The sequence below is a fragment of the Rhinolophus hipposideros genome (genome assembly GCF_964194185.1).
Source record: "Rhinolophus hipposideros genome assembly, chromosome: 1".
NCBI classification, from domain to species: Eukaryota; Metazoa; Chordata; class Mammalia; order Chiroptera; family Rhinolophidae; genus Rhinolophus; species Rhinolophus hipposideros.
This window is the reverse complement of record NC_138047.1, coordinates 85,232,978-85,245,044: the sequence shown is the minus strand read 5'-3', so window position 1 is coordinate 85,245,044 and position 12,067 is coordinate 85,232,978. Positions and strand designations below refer to the sequence as shown.

General features: G+C 36.2%; 1 protein-coding gene across 2 annotated transcripts in view; it reads left to right on the top strand.

The window, feature by feature from the left end:
* The window catches only part of NWD2 (NACHT and WD repeat domain containing 2), a 165,138-nt gene that overhangs the window by 80,294 nt on the left and 72,777 nt on the right, over nt 1-12,067 (top strand). The gene's annotated exons all lie outside the window — the stretch shown is intronic.

Below are 12,067 nucleotides of genomic sequence, written 5' to 3'. Positions count from 1 at the left end.
GTACTTCCCAGATTTCACTCATCCTAAGATGCACGTTTTTTTTTTCACATTTTTACATCAGAAATCAGGGTTCGTCTTACAAATAAGTGGTGTGTCGTGGTGTAATTGGCAGTGCATTTCTTTTTCAGTGGAATGTACACTATTGGAGCAGCCTACAACTGATATTTTAGATTCAATAAAATGTCATTTATGGGGTATCGTGGAAACAGGATAAATTTTTCTTTTAGACTAGGATTTAAATCCTGGGTCTACAGCAATCCCTCTCCTGGGTGTCTACCCAAAAAATCTGAAAACATTTATACATAATGACACGTGTGCTCCGATATTCATTGCAGCTTTGTTTACGGTGGCCAAGACATGGAAACAACCAAAATGTCCTTCGATAGATGAATGGATAAAGAAGTTGTGGTACATATACACAATGGAATACTATTCGGCGGTAAGAGAATATGATATAGGAACATTTGTGACAACATGGATGGATCTTGATAATGCTAAGTGAAATAAGTCAGACAGAAAAAGCAGAGAACCCTATGATTTCACTGATATGTGGTATATAAACCAAAACAACAAAAGAACAAGACAAACAAATGAGAAACAAAAACTCATAGACACAGACAATAATTTAGTGGTTACCAGAGGGTAAGGGGGTGGGGGGTGGGAGATGAGGGTAAGGGGGTGATGGAAGGAGAACTAATTCTGGGTGGAGAACACACAATGGGATTTATAGATGATGTAATACAGAATTGTACACGTGAAATGTATGTAATTTTACTAACAAATGTCACCCCAATAAATTAAAAAATAAAATAAAAAATCCTGGGTCTACAAATTACCGGTCCTGGGACTCTAGGCAAAGTGCTTGATCATTGATTGACACATAGCTGACCCCTCTGTAAAATGAATGGGATAGTGTGTATCTTCCAGGAGTGTTATGAGAATTCAGTTAGAGAGCACACCCAACCAGAGGATGGAGACTTGGGCAGGAAGCTCAAACTAGTTTTAGAAAAACTAAAGTAGCTACACTCTCTGTACGCATCAAAGTTGTAGGTTTAAGTTAAATGACATGAGTTTTATCTTAGCTTGACCTTACTGATATTTACTGAACTGAACTATTACTTAGTCTCACACTGAAGGTCCTTCATCAGCTGTTTTCACGTACTTTTCCTCCATCGCTTCTTCTCCCACCACAGCCCTCCTGTTCTAAAAGGGGCCTACTCTCCTTTGTACATGTTTTTTTCTTCCCAACTGTCTGCCTACTCAGAAGGCTCTTTCAAAATACATTTTGCCTCTTGAGTTGTCAAAATACATCATTGGCTTTATGATTGACAGAATGTGTTGTGATGCCCTTGGTCTTTTCTCCACATTTTCAACTAAACAGCCTGTTTCCATTTTCTATTAATCAAATGTATGCTTCTTTCTAAAGTAGAATATCTGTCCGCTCATTGAATCACACGTCATTTCACTCAGGCCAGCACTTCAAACTGTCTGGCTCACTTCACATTTTGGTTCAGTCTGTCAAAACCTGAGCAGGTCTTACCAAGCTAATCGTATGTAAAAATATAAGCATGTTACATCATCTTTCTCCTATCCGTGAGCCAGTTTATAAAAAGGGGACTGAAGATTAATAGACATAATAAAAGGGAAGGAAAACATTACGTCATAATTGACCTTCAGTTGCTCCAGTTTAGTTGTAAATGTCAGCTCACCATTTCTGCAGCATGGAATGAATGGCTCTTCTGGAATTCTTATGCCTGACTTCCCAAGGCAGCATTATTGTTCTTCCTTTACTTTGTGTGCACAGACAATCTTATATCTAATATTTCTCCTAAAAATAGAGCAGTGGGCATTGTGGGGAAGCTCCCGAATTTACTGGAGGAGCTGTTCTTTGCTGAACGTTTAATTCTGCTAAATTATGGCTGTCTGATTACCCCAATGCTGGAAATCACCCAAGAAGATGAATCCTTCAATAAACAGAATGAGAAATCCCATTTGCAAGTGACATTTAAGTGTCCCAATTGGGTATAATCATCACAAAACCTTTCTCCAATTCTGATCACAAGGTAGCTATTTCTTTCCATCCTCATTTTTTATTTCTTATAGGAGGGAGAGACCTTTTAACAAGTCTTTGCACAGTAAAAAGAACACTCATTAAAGAGGTCCACTTTGTCAATAATTAGTTATAAACCATTGAAAAGGTAATGGAAACTCTGTTTTCTTCTACTGAGCTTGATCTTTGTTTCCTTTCCGCGTCTAACATTGTGATGCAATGACCTGATCCTGGGCAGGCCATGTCATGTTCTATCTTTGCTCTGCTTTTCTGTCTCAAAGTCCCTCTCATGCTCTGAAGAACAGTCTCCTGTGTGTCCTTCACATCTAGGCCCCTGTATTTCTTCCTCACTAATGTTGACCCTAATTCCCCAGGGGCAGATTAAGGTGCTTGGTCTCAAGGACTTCATTCGTTTATTCACAGACTTGATTGAGCACCTGCTCTGCATTCACAGAGTTGTAGGTGCCGTGGATACCATAGTGTTGAAAACACACAGTCCCTGCCCTCTTGGAGTTTACAGTCTTACGGAGACGACAGTCATAAACAACAGTGACCAGCGTGATGCTTGGTGCTAAGGAAATACAGGCTGCTCTGGCCGTGTGCAACCCGGGGCCTCACCAAACCTAGAGGCCTCAGGACGGCCTGAGAAGCTGATGTCTGAGTCCTGAAGGATGGGTAGATGGAGACGGCCAGGTACAAAAGAATAGTTCAGGCAAAAGGAACTCATTTTCATAGGCAAATTGGGGAAAGCACTTGAACGTGACGTAGTATTACTGCTGTGTACACATCAACTTATTTAATCCTTGCTATGAGTCTAGGAGGTACATTCCATCTTCTCCATTTTATTATTATAGATCAGGACACTTAGAAATAACAGAAGTAAATAACTGCTAGAGATCCCACAGCTAAGGGCAGAGTCAGGATTTGAACCAAGGCCCGTGTCAAATCTTTTCAACATTGCGCCAAAAAGCGTCTTCTGTTCACATTCATGAAAATGTATAAAGGAAGTGTAGATATGTAAATGTAAGTATATATGTAAATGTATGCACATGTATAAATATGTGTATGTTTTAATATATACTAACATACACATGTAAAAACGTGTGTGTGAAGAGTACGTGTGTGTGTGTGTGTGTGTGTGTGTCTAGAACATAAACTTGGAGAGTCAGGCAGGGACTAGATCACAGAGGCTCTCATAAATTAGATCACAGATTCTATACACTGTCTTCAGGGAAGGATGTGATAGGAAGGTTAAGCATGGAAAAGGACTGTGAAAGAATGTTAACAGCCCAGGTTCAAATCCCACCTCTACTACTTGCTACCTGGGTGACTTTGGGCAAGTTACTTCTCTGTGCCTCACCTTTTTCATCTATAAGACAAGGATATTATTTCTGTCTACTTCATAAGTTTGTTTACGGAGTAAGTTACTCTATGTGGTGTCTGGTAGAGTGAAAGGAAATCTTAGCTATGGTGATTAGATTTGCATTTTTAAAAGATCCCTCTACCTGTAGCATAGTGAATGGATTAGAAAGAGCAAGAGTGGAAGCAGGGAGATAATTTAGGGAGCCACAGTAATAATACACAGGCACGCTCAGAGAGTCCCTCTGATACAGTGGTTGCCGTACCACCACTCAGGATACAGAGCCAACGCTGGGTTTCTCACTCAGTCACATACATGTCTGCAGTCAGCTGTCCTGCCACGGAAGGAAGCTGGTACCTGCTACAGCCTGGCTAAGGTCTCTATGCAGTGAGCTTCTCCAGTTTAGACTCCACATAGATGCAGTCGCTTCTGGCTTGTGGCTCCCTCTTTGCCTCCAACAACTTTCCGTACCTTCTCTCCATCGCCATGCTCATTAAGCCTGCATAGTCAGAGGTCCTGCCTTAGCTCCTGGTTTAGTTCTTCCTTAGCATCACGTTATAATTGTTAAAGCTGCGCAGAGGCTAAATCTCCCAAGACTCAGAGGCATCAGGTCTGAGCAGTTGGTTGTCATCAGGAGGCTTCGGAGGAAGCATTATCCTACCTCAGGCTGTTAGATCCTCTTTCTTGCTGGTGATTGCCTGTGAACACTGGGGCCAGCCACTCCTTCCTGGGCTTGAGTTAGGACCTCATTTTCCCAGAAATGTCTGTCTGAGTCACGCTCCCGTATGTCACATGACCCAGAGAACCATTGCAGGTGACCTAAAGTCAGTATTTGCAATAGTTCTAGTAAAAATGTGGCCATGGATGATATGGACCTGAAGAGAGGATTTTTGTTGTTTTGTTTTGTTTTCTTGTATCCCATGCACCTGGAGAAACAGAGTGAGAATTACCGTATCTATGAAGCACAACTCACCAGTGGTAAACAGTGTCTGGCATATCTAGTCTGAGGTTTAAGACACCTCCCTGCTTACTGCCTCCAGTGAGATGCACATTCTACTAACAGGACACAACTACTAAAACAAATTCAGATGAGTGCTGTCTGCACCTCTCTATTGACCTTAAAAGTTATGACCATAGCACAGTAACGTTGTTCTGGTTCAAAATGTGCTGATCCTGCTCTGTGTTCTTTAGAATATTGTTAGTGATAACAGATATTAATCCCTTTAAGAATTGAGTTGATTTTTTAAAAGGGCTAAAGGTCTTTTCAAAGCCATTTCTTATCAATGTAAAGGGCAGTAAAGCAGGAGAAATACCAGTTGTAATAAAAATAAACTCCAACAACACAGGGACAAGAATTTTTTTGTTACAAAAGGAGATGATTCCTACACAGGAAATGTCCTGGGCAGTGGCAGAACCATTGGAATGAATGTGTAGCCTCCCATTTTAATAACTTTGAGGAACAGCCTTCATTTCTGTACTATTTCTGTTCAAAAACAAAATCAGTCATATTGTCTCTGTAGTTACATTTTTGTTTTGCATTCAGATAGTGTCATATGGCATGGGAAAGTTGAGAAGGAAAATATTTTGAAAAAAAATTCTCATTTGTTTGTCTCGTTCTTTTGTTGTTTTTGGTTTATATACCACATATCAGTGAAATCATAGGGTTCTCTGCTTTTTCTGTCTGACTTATTTCTCTTAGCATTATATTCTCAAGATCCATCCATGTTGTCACAACTGTTCCTATATCATCTGTCCTTACTGCCGAATAGTATTCCATTGTGTATATGTACCACAACTTCTTTATCCATTCATCTATCGAAGGACATTTTGGTTGTTTCCATGTCTTGGCCACTGTAAACAAAGCTGCAATGAACATTGGAGCACACGTGTCTTTATGTATAAATGATTTCAAATTTTTTGTCAATAGTTTAGTGGTTACCAGAGGGTAAGGGGTAGTGGGGGAGGGAGATGAGAGTAAGGGGGATCAAATATATGGTGATGGAAGGAGAATTGACTCTGGGTAGTGAACACACAATGGGATTTATAGATGATGTAATACAGAATTGTACACCTGAAATCTATGTAATTTCACTAACAATTGTCACCCCAACAAATTAAAAAATAAAAGAAAAAAATTCAAAGGCTATCTTTAAAGAAATGATAGTGTGAAGTGGGGGTGAATTCAAATTTGACTATTTTTTGATAAAGCGTGAAGTTATTATTTATTACAGGTTGCTTTATTGTTTGTTCAGTAATCTTGGTACTTAAATAATTATGTCTGATTTCAAGTGGTTAAATTTGTTAGGGCCTTTATTTGCTGGCTTTTGGTTTTCAGACCAATTCAGCATTTTATACTGAGCATGATAAATCAGCTTCCCTAAGAATATTTTGAAACAAGTTAGATGGTTTTAAGTAAAAAGAGATAAAATCAAATTACTTTCCTGAGCTTTTATACTCAGGGATGAAATAAGTAAAGGCACATAAAATGTGCTGTCAACAAGTTAGTAGTCCAATAAATAGTAAATTAAATTCCAGTGTCTGCATTGCCTGGACATTAGGCTAAAAGCTAAACTTAATTTTTTTAAGTATATAATAAATCTTGTCTTGTTGAGCACTTTGGGTTCCAACTGCTTTTTTGCCAGTTATTGATCATGCGGATATATGGCATTTCTGTTGGCCCCAAATGGTGTTTTGTATTACATAAGTTACGTGTCTCATTGATTTATTTCCCCTTTGTCTTCAATGGTTGCTTGATTTTATCTTTTTTTTCATCATCTTCCCATAAAGACATTTGAGAAAAACACAATTTAAAAGAGAAAAGCTGGAAGCAGGAGAATATTTAAACAAAGCTACTGAATGAAGGACATGTGGAGTTATGAAGGTCTGCATGAGGGCACTAGTGGCCAAACTTAAAGGAAATAACAGAGGGCAAAACTATTCCAAAAGACTTCCACGTGTGGCAAATAAATAATGTGACACTTAGGCTTCTATTTAAAAATATAAGGGACAGTCTTATTTTGACTTTTACCTGGGTCATTTGGTCTGCATATATTTAGTTAGATTTTATTCTTTAGCTCTTAATGTGCCAGGTGCTTGATTTCAATTTATGCTGTTCTTGCTTTCAAATCTATGAATAGGAAGATACAAGACCTGTAGAAAATCACAATACAAATTAAATGTGCAAAGAGTCTTTGAGCTGCAGTTCAATTCACATACCATAAAATTGGCCTGTTGAGAGTGTGCAGTTCAGTGGGATTTTTCAGTGTATTCCCAGTTGTTTAAGCATTACCAAAATCAATTTTAGAACATTTTCAACACCCCAGAAAGAAAACCAGAGCTTTTTACCTGTGAATCCCTAATTGCCCTACTCCCCTCCTGCTCAGCCCTAATCTAATCTACTAATCAACTTTTTGTCTCTGTAGATTTCCCTATTCTAGACACTATGTATAAATGAAATCATACAACAGGTGGTCTTTGTGTCTGGCTTCTTTCACTCAGGATAATGTTTCCAAGGCTCGTCCATGTGGTAGCATGTGTCATAATTGAATTAATTCTTACCGCCAAATAATATTCCATTGCATGGATATACCACGTTTTATTGATCCATTGATCACTTGATGGACATTTGGATTGTTTCCCCATTTTTTGGCTATTAATAATGCTGCTATGAACATTCATGTTTAAGATTTTGTGTAGACATATGGTTTTATTTCTCTTGGATATATATCTAGGAGAATTGCTGGGTCGTATGGTGACTATGTTTAACGATTTGAGAAACGCCCGATCATTTTCCAAAGTGGATGCACCATTTTATATTCCCACCAGCAATGTATGAGTATTTCAATTTCTCCATATCCTCATCAGTACTTCTCGTTATGTCTTTCTGATTATAGCCATCCTAGTGGGTGTGAAGTATTCTCATTGTAATTTTAATTTGCATTTCCCTGATGACTAATGATATGGAGCATCTTTTCGTGTGTTTATGGGCAATCTGTATTCTGTGAAGAAATGGGTTATTTGTCTTACTGAGTTGTAGGAGTTCCTTCTATGTGCTAGATACAAATCCATTATCAAATATGGTTTGCAAATGTTTTATTCCATTCTGAAGGTGCTCTTTTCACTTTCTTGATGTATCCTTTGAAGCATAAAATTTTTTAATTTTAAGGAAGTTCAATATATCTTTTTTATTTTAATTACTTGCACTTTGCTGCCATGTCTCAGAAACCACTGTCGAATAATCCAGTCACAAATATTTACTCCTATTTAAAAAACAATAGTTTTATAGTTTTAATTCTTCATGTCTAGGAAGTATTTTGTGTTAATTTTGTATATGTTATGAGGTAGGGAGCAAACTTCATTCTTCTGCATGTGGATATCCAGTTATCCCAGAACCATTTGTTGAAAAAACTGTTTATTCCTCATTGAACTGTTTGGGCACCTATGTTCAAATCAGTTGACCCTAAGTGTGAGGATTTATTTCTGGATTCCCAATTTTATTGTATTGAATATCCTTATGCCAGTACCACACTGTCTTAATTATTGTAGCTTTGTAATAAGTTTGAAATCTGGAAGTGTTTTGTTTGTCTTTTACAAGATTGTTGTGATTATTCTGGATCTCTTGAATTTCCATATGAATTTTAGAATCAGTTTGTCAATTTCTGTAAAGAAGCCAGCTGGGAGTTTCATAGTGACTGCATTGAATCTGTACATTAATTTAAAAAATATTGCAACTTAATGATATTAAATCTCCTAATTCTTTTACATGGAATGTCTTTCAGCTTATTCAGATCTTTTGATTTCTTTCAGTGTTGCTTTGTAATTTTCTGACTATAAATTTTGGATTTCTTAAATTTATTCCTAAGTTTGTTTTTTCTTTCTGATACTCTTAAATGGAATTTAAATTTCTTTATTTCATCTTACATTGCTCATTACTAGTGTATAGAAGCACAGTTGGTTTTTGTATATGATCTTGCGCCCTATAACCTTTTTCAACTCACTAGTTCCAACAGGTTTTTAGTGGTTTCCTTAGGATTTTCAGCATACAGTTGGTCTTTGAACAACGTGGGTTTGAACTGCCTGGGCCCACTTATGTGTTGATTTTTTTCAATAAATAACTGTAAATATGTTTTCTCTTCCCTATGATTTTCTTAACATTTTCTTTTCTCTAACTTATTCTATTGTAAAAACACTGTATACATGTAACGTGAAATGTGTGTTAATTGACTGTTACTGATAAGGCTTCTGGTCAACAGTAGGCCATTAGTATTAAATTTCTGGGAACTCAAAAGTTATATGCAGATTTTTCACTGCATGGGGTGTCAACATCCCTGACCCCCATGTTGTTCAAGGGTCACCTGTACAAGATCATGTTACCTATGAATAAAGATATATCTACTCTTCCTTTTCTATCTGAATGCATTTTATTTCTTTTTCTTGCCTAATCGTCCTGGCTGGAACCTCCAGTATAGTGTTGAATAGAAGTATTGAGAATGGATATCCTTCTCCTGTTCCTAATATTAGGTGTTGTTTTTTCATACTTGTTGCCTTTTCTTCAGTTGAGGAAGTTAATTTCCATTCCTGTTAGGTTGGTGCAAAAATAATTGCGGTTTTGCAATTATTTTTAATCTTTTAAAGCATAATTACTTTTGCACAAACCTAATAGTTTGTTGAGTGTTTTTCTCATGAAGGGGTGTTGGGTTTTGTCAAATGGTTTTTTTGTGTGTCGAGATTGTTCACATGGTTTTTGTTCATTATTCTATTGATATATAGTGTATTACATTTGTTGATTTTCTGATACTAAATTAACCTTGAATTCCCAGAATAAATCCCACCTACTTGTATTGTATAATTCTTTTTATATGTTGCTGGATTTGGTTTTTAGAATTTTGTTGAAAATGTTTGTTTTATATTCATAAGAGTTATTGCTCTGTAGTTTGTGATATTTTTGTCTGGCTTTGGTCTCAGAGTTATACTGGTCTCATAGAGTAAGTCGGGAAACGTTCTCTTCTAATTTGGGGAAAACTGAAGAATTGGTATCACTTCTTTAAATGCTCGGTAGAATTCACCAGTTCGTCTGGAATTAATTAAGCTTTTCTCCTTGTGAAGTTTTTTAAATTACTATTTAATCTCTTGTTGAAATGTCTTTAAAATTTTCTATTTTTATCTTGAGTTAATTTACATAACTTGTGTCTCTCTGGGAATTTGTCCATTTCATCTAAGTAATTTCATTCATTGGCATACAGTTGTTCATAGTATTATCTAATATTTTTTTTTCTCTAAGGTCAATAGTAATTACCTCTGTTTTATTCGATTTTAGTAATTTGAGTCTTCTCTCTCACTCTTTTTATTTTTTGTCAATCCAGCTAAAGTTTTGTCTACTTTGTTTATCTCTTCAAAGAAACAACTTTTGGTTTCAGTGATTATTTTTCTAGTCTTTCATTAATTTCCATGGTAGTCTATTTCTTCCTTTCTGCTTCCTTACCTTGCTCATGCTTGTTCTTTTTCTATTGTGTTAATGAAGAATGTTAGATTATTGATTTGAGATCTACTTTAATGTAGGTATTTCCAGCTATAAATTTTCCTCTAAGTACTGCTTTAACTGCATTCCATAAGTTTTGGTATGTTGTGTCTTTGTTTTCATTCATCTCAAAGTATTTTTTAATTGCCCTTCTGATTTCTTGTTTGACTTATTGGTTATTTAATATTTGTTAATTTTCATATATTTGTGCATTTCCCAAATTTCTTTCTATTATTGACTTCTAATGTCATTGCATATGTTCAGAGAACACACTTTATATGATTTAAATCTTTTTAAGTTTTTTGAATCTTGTTTTATCATGTAATATATATGTTCTATCCTGGAGAATGTTCTCTGTGTACTTGACAAGAATGTATATTTGGTTGTTATTATGTAGATTATTCTACAGATAAGTTATAGCTAGTTGGTTTACAGTATTGCTCCAGTCTTCTAGTTTTTTGTTATCTTCTTCCTAGTTTTTCTGCCCATTATTGAATATGAGATATCAAGTTTCCATCTATTATATTTGAAATGTCTACTTCTCTCTGCATGTCTGTCAGTTTGTGATTCATGTATTGTAAGGGTCTGTTGTTAGTTGCAAATACATTTATAATTGTTATATCTTCCTAATGGATTGACCCTTTTATCATAAAATGTCCCTCTTTATCTCTAGTTACATTTTATGTTTTAAAATGTTTTTTATTTGATATTAGTATAGACATGCAAGCTTTCTTATAGTTGCTGTTTGTGTGATATATCTTGCCTTTCTTTTTACTTTCAACCTTTTTGAAGCAAAAGTGTCTCCTGTAGACCACATATTGTTGGGTCTTGTTTTTATCCAGTCTTCCTTTGATCTCTGCCAATCCAATCACACTTAATGATATTATTTATACAAAGTCTTGACAATTAATTTCTTGAACTTCTTGCAACGATGTTGCTAACCTTTTTTGATATCAGAGGGATTGTTCATTATGAATTTGTACCAACTAGACAAACAGTTACCAAGTTTACTATTCGGAAGTACTGAAAAGGCTACATGTAAAAGTTAGAAAACCTGAATTTTTTGCCAATAATTCATGACTCTTGCATCACGACAACATACCAGTTCACATGGCACTGTTTGTGAGGGAGTTTTTAGCCAGTAAACAAATAACTATATTGGAACACCCTTCCTACTCACCTGATCTGGCCCCCAGTGACTTCTTTCTTTACCCAAAGATAAAGGAAATATTGAAAGGAAGACATTTTGATAATTTATTGGAAGATGGTGGAAGGTGTATGAAGCTCAGTAGTTTGCAGTTCTCTCCAATTAAACTTTCTGTGATGGCGAAGCATTCTACAAATGCACTTTCCAATATGGGAATCAGTAGCCACATGTGGCTATTGAACACTTGAAGAACGGAATTTTTAATTTTAATTAACATTTAACATAGAGCCACAGCTAAAGGCTCTCCTATTGCACAATGATGTTATGATCTCAGATGTCCCCTTCCTTAATAGTGTGATTAAATCTTGTAAACTAGATTAAAGGGAAGAACCCCAAAATTAGTACTGACAGTTTCATATAAAACTCATGGACTGAGCTATGGGAATATTTTTTAAAGAAGCTGTTATGTTTCTATCAGTCATCTAAAAACTTAAATACAGGTAAGCGGAATCTGGTACACACACACCTGTGTGGGGCCATAGCCTGGGAAGTACACGAAGTCCCTGGTATCTGGTTGGGGCACAGTGGAGGACCCCTGCTCTGTGCTTCCATCTTACTGAGTGCCATGCAAATAGCCAGTAAAGAAGAGAGGTTCTTTTTTCTGCTTGTGGGAAACAAGGAAAAGAAAAAGCAATCTTCAAAGCTAAAATCGGAAACATTTTCCTTATGCAGATAGCAGTTGAGTAAAGGGAATGAAACCCATACTGCTCTCCACAGCAAATTTTTCAAAGAGTGTACTGGTAAAAGTTTTACAGACTCTCAGAATCTTCTTCCCCTGTATGTAGTCTTTGAAGTAAAGAGATAGAAGTGCTTATTATCCTCACTTCTTACTAAGGTATACCTTTCATTGTTTTCCAACACATGTTTTTCAGACATATATTGATGAAAGCTGAACTGCTTATAGTTAAAACAAAAATGTCTGTCCTTATGTGA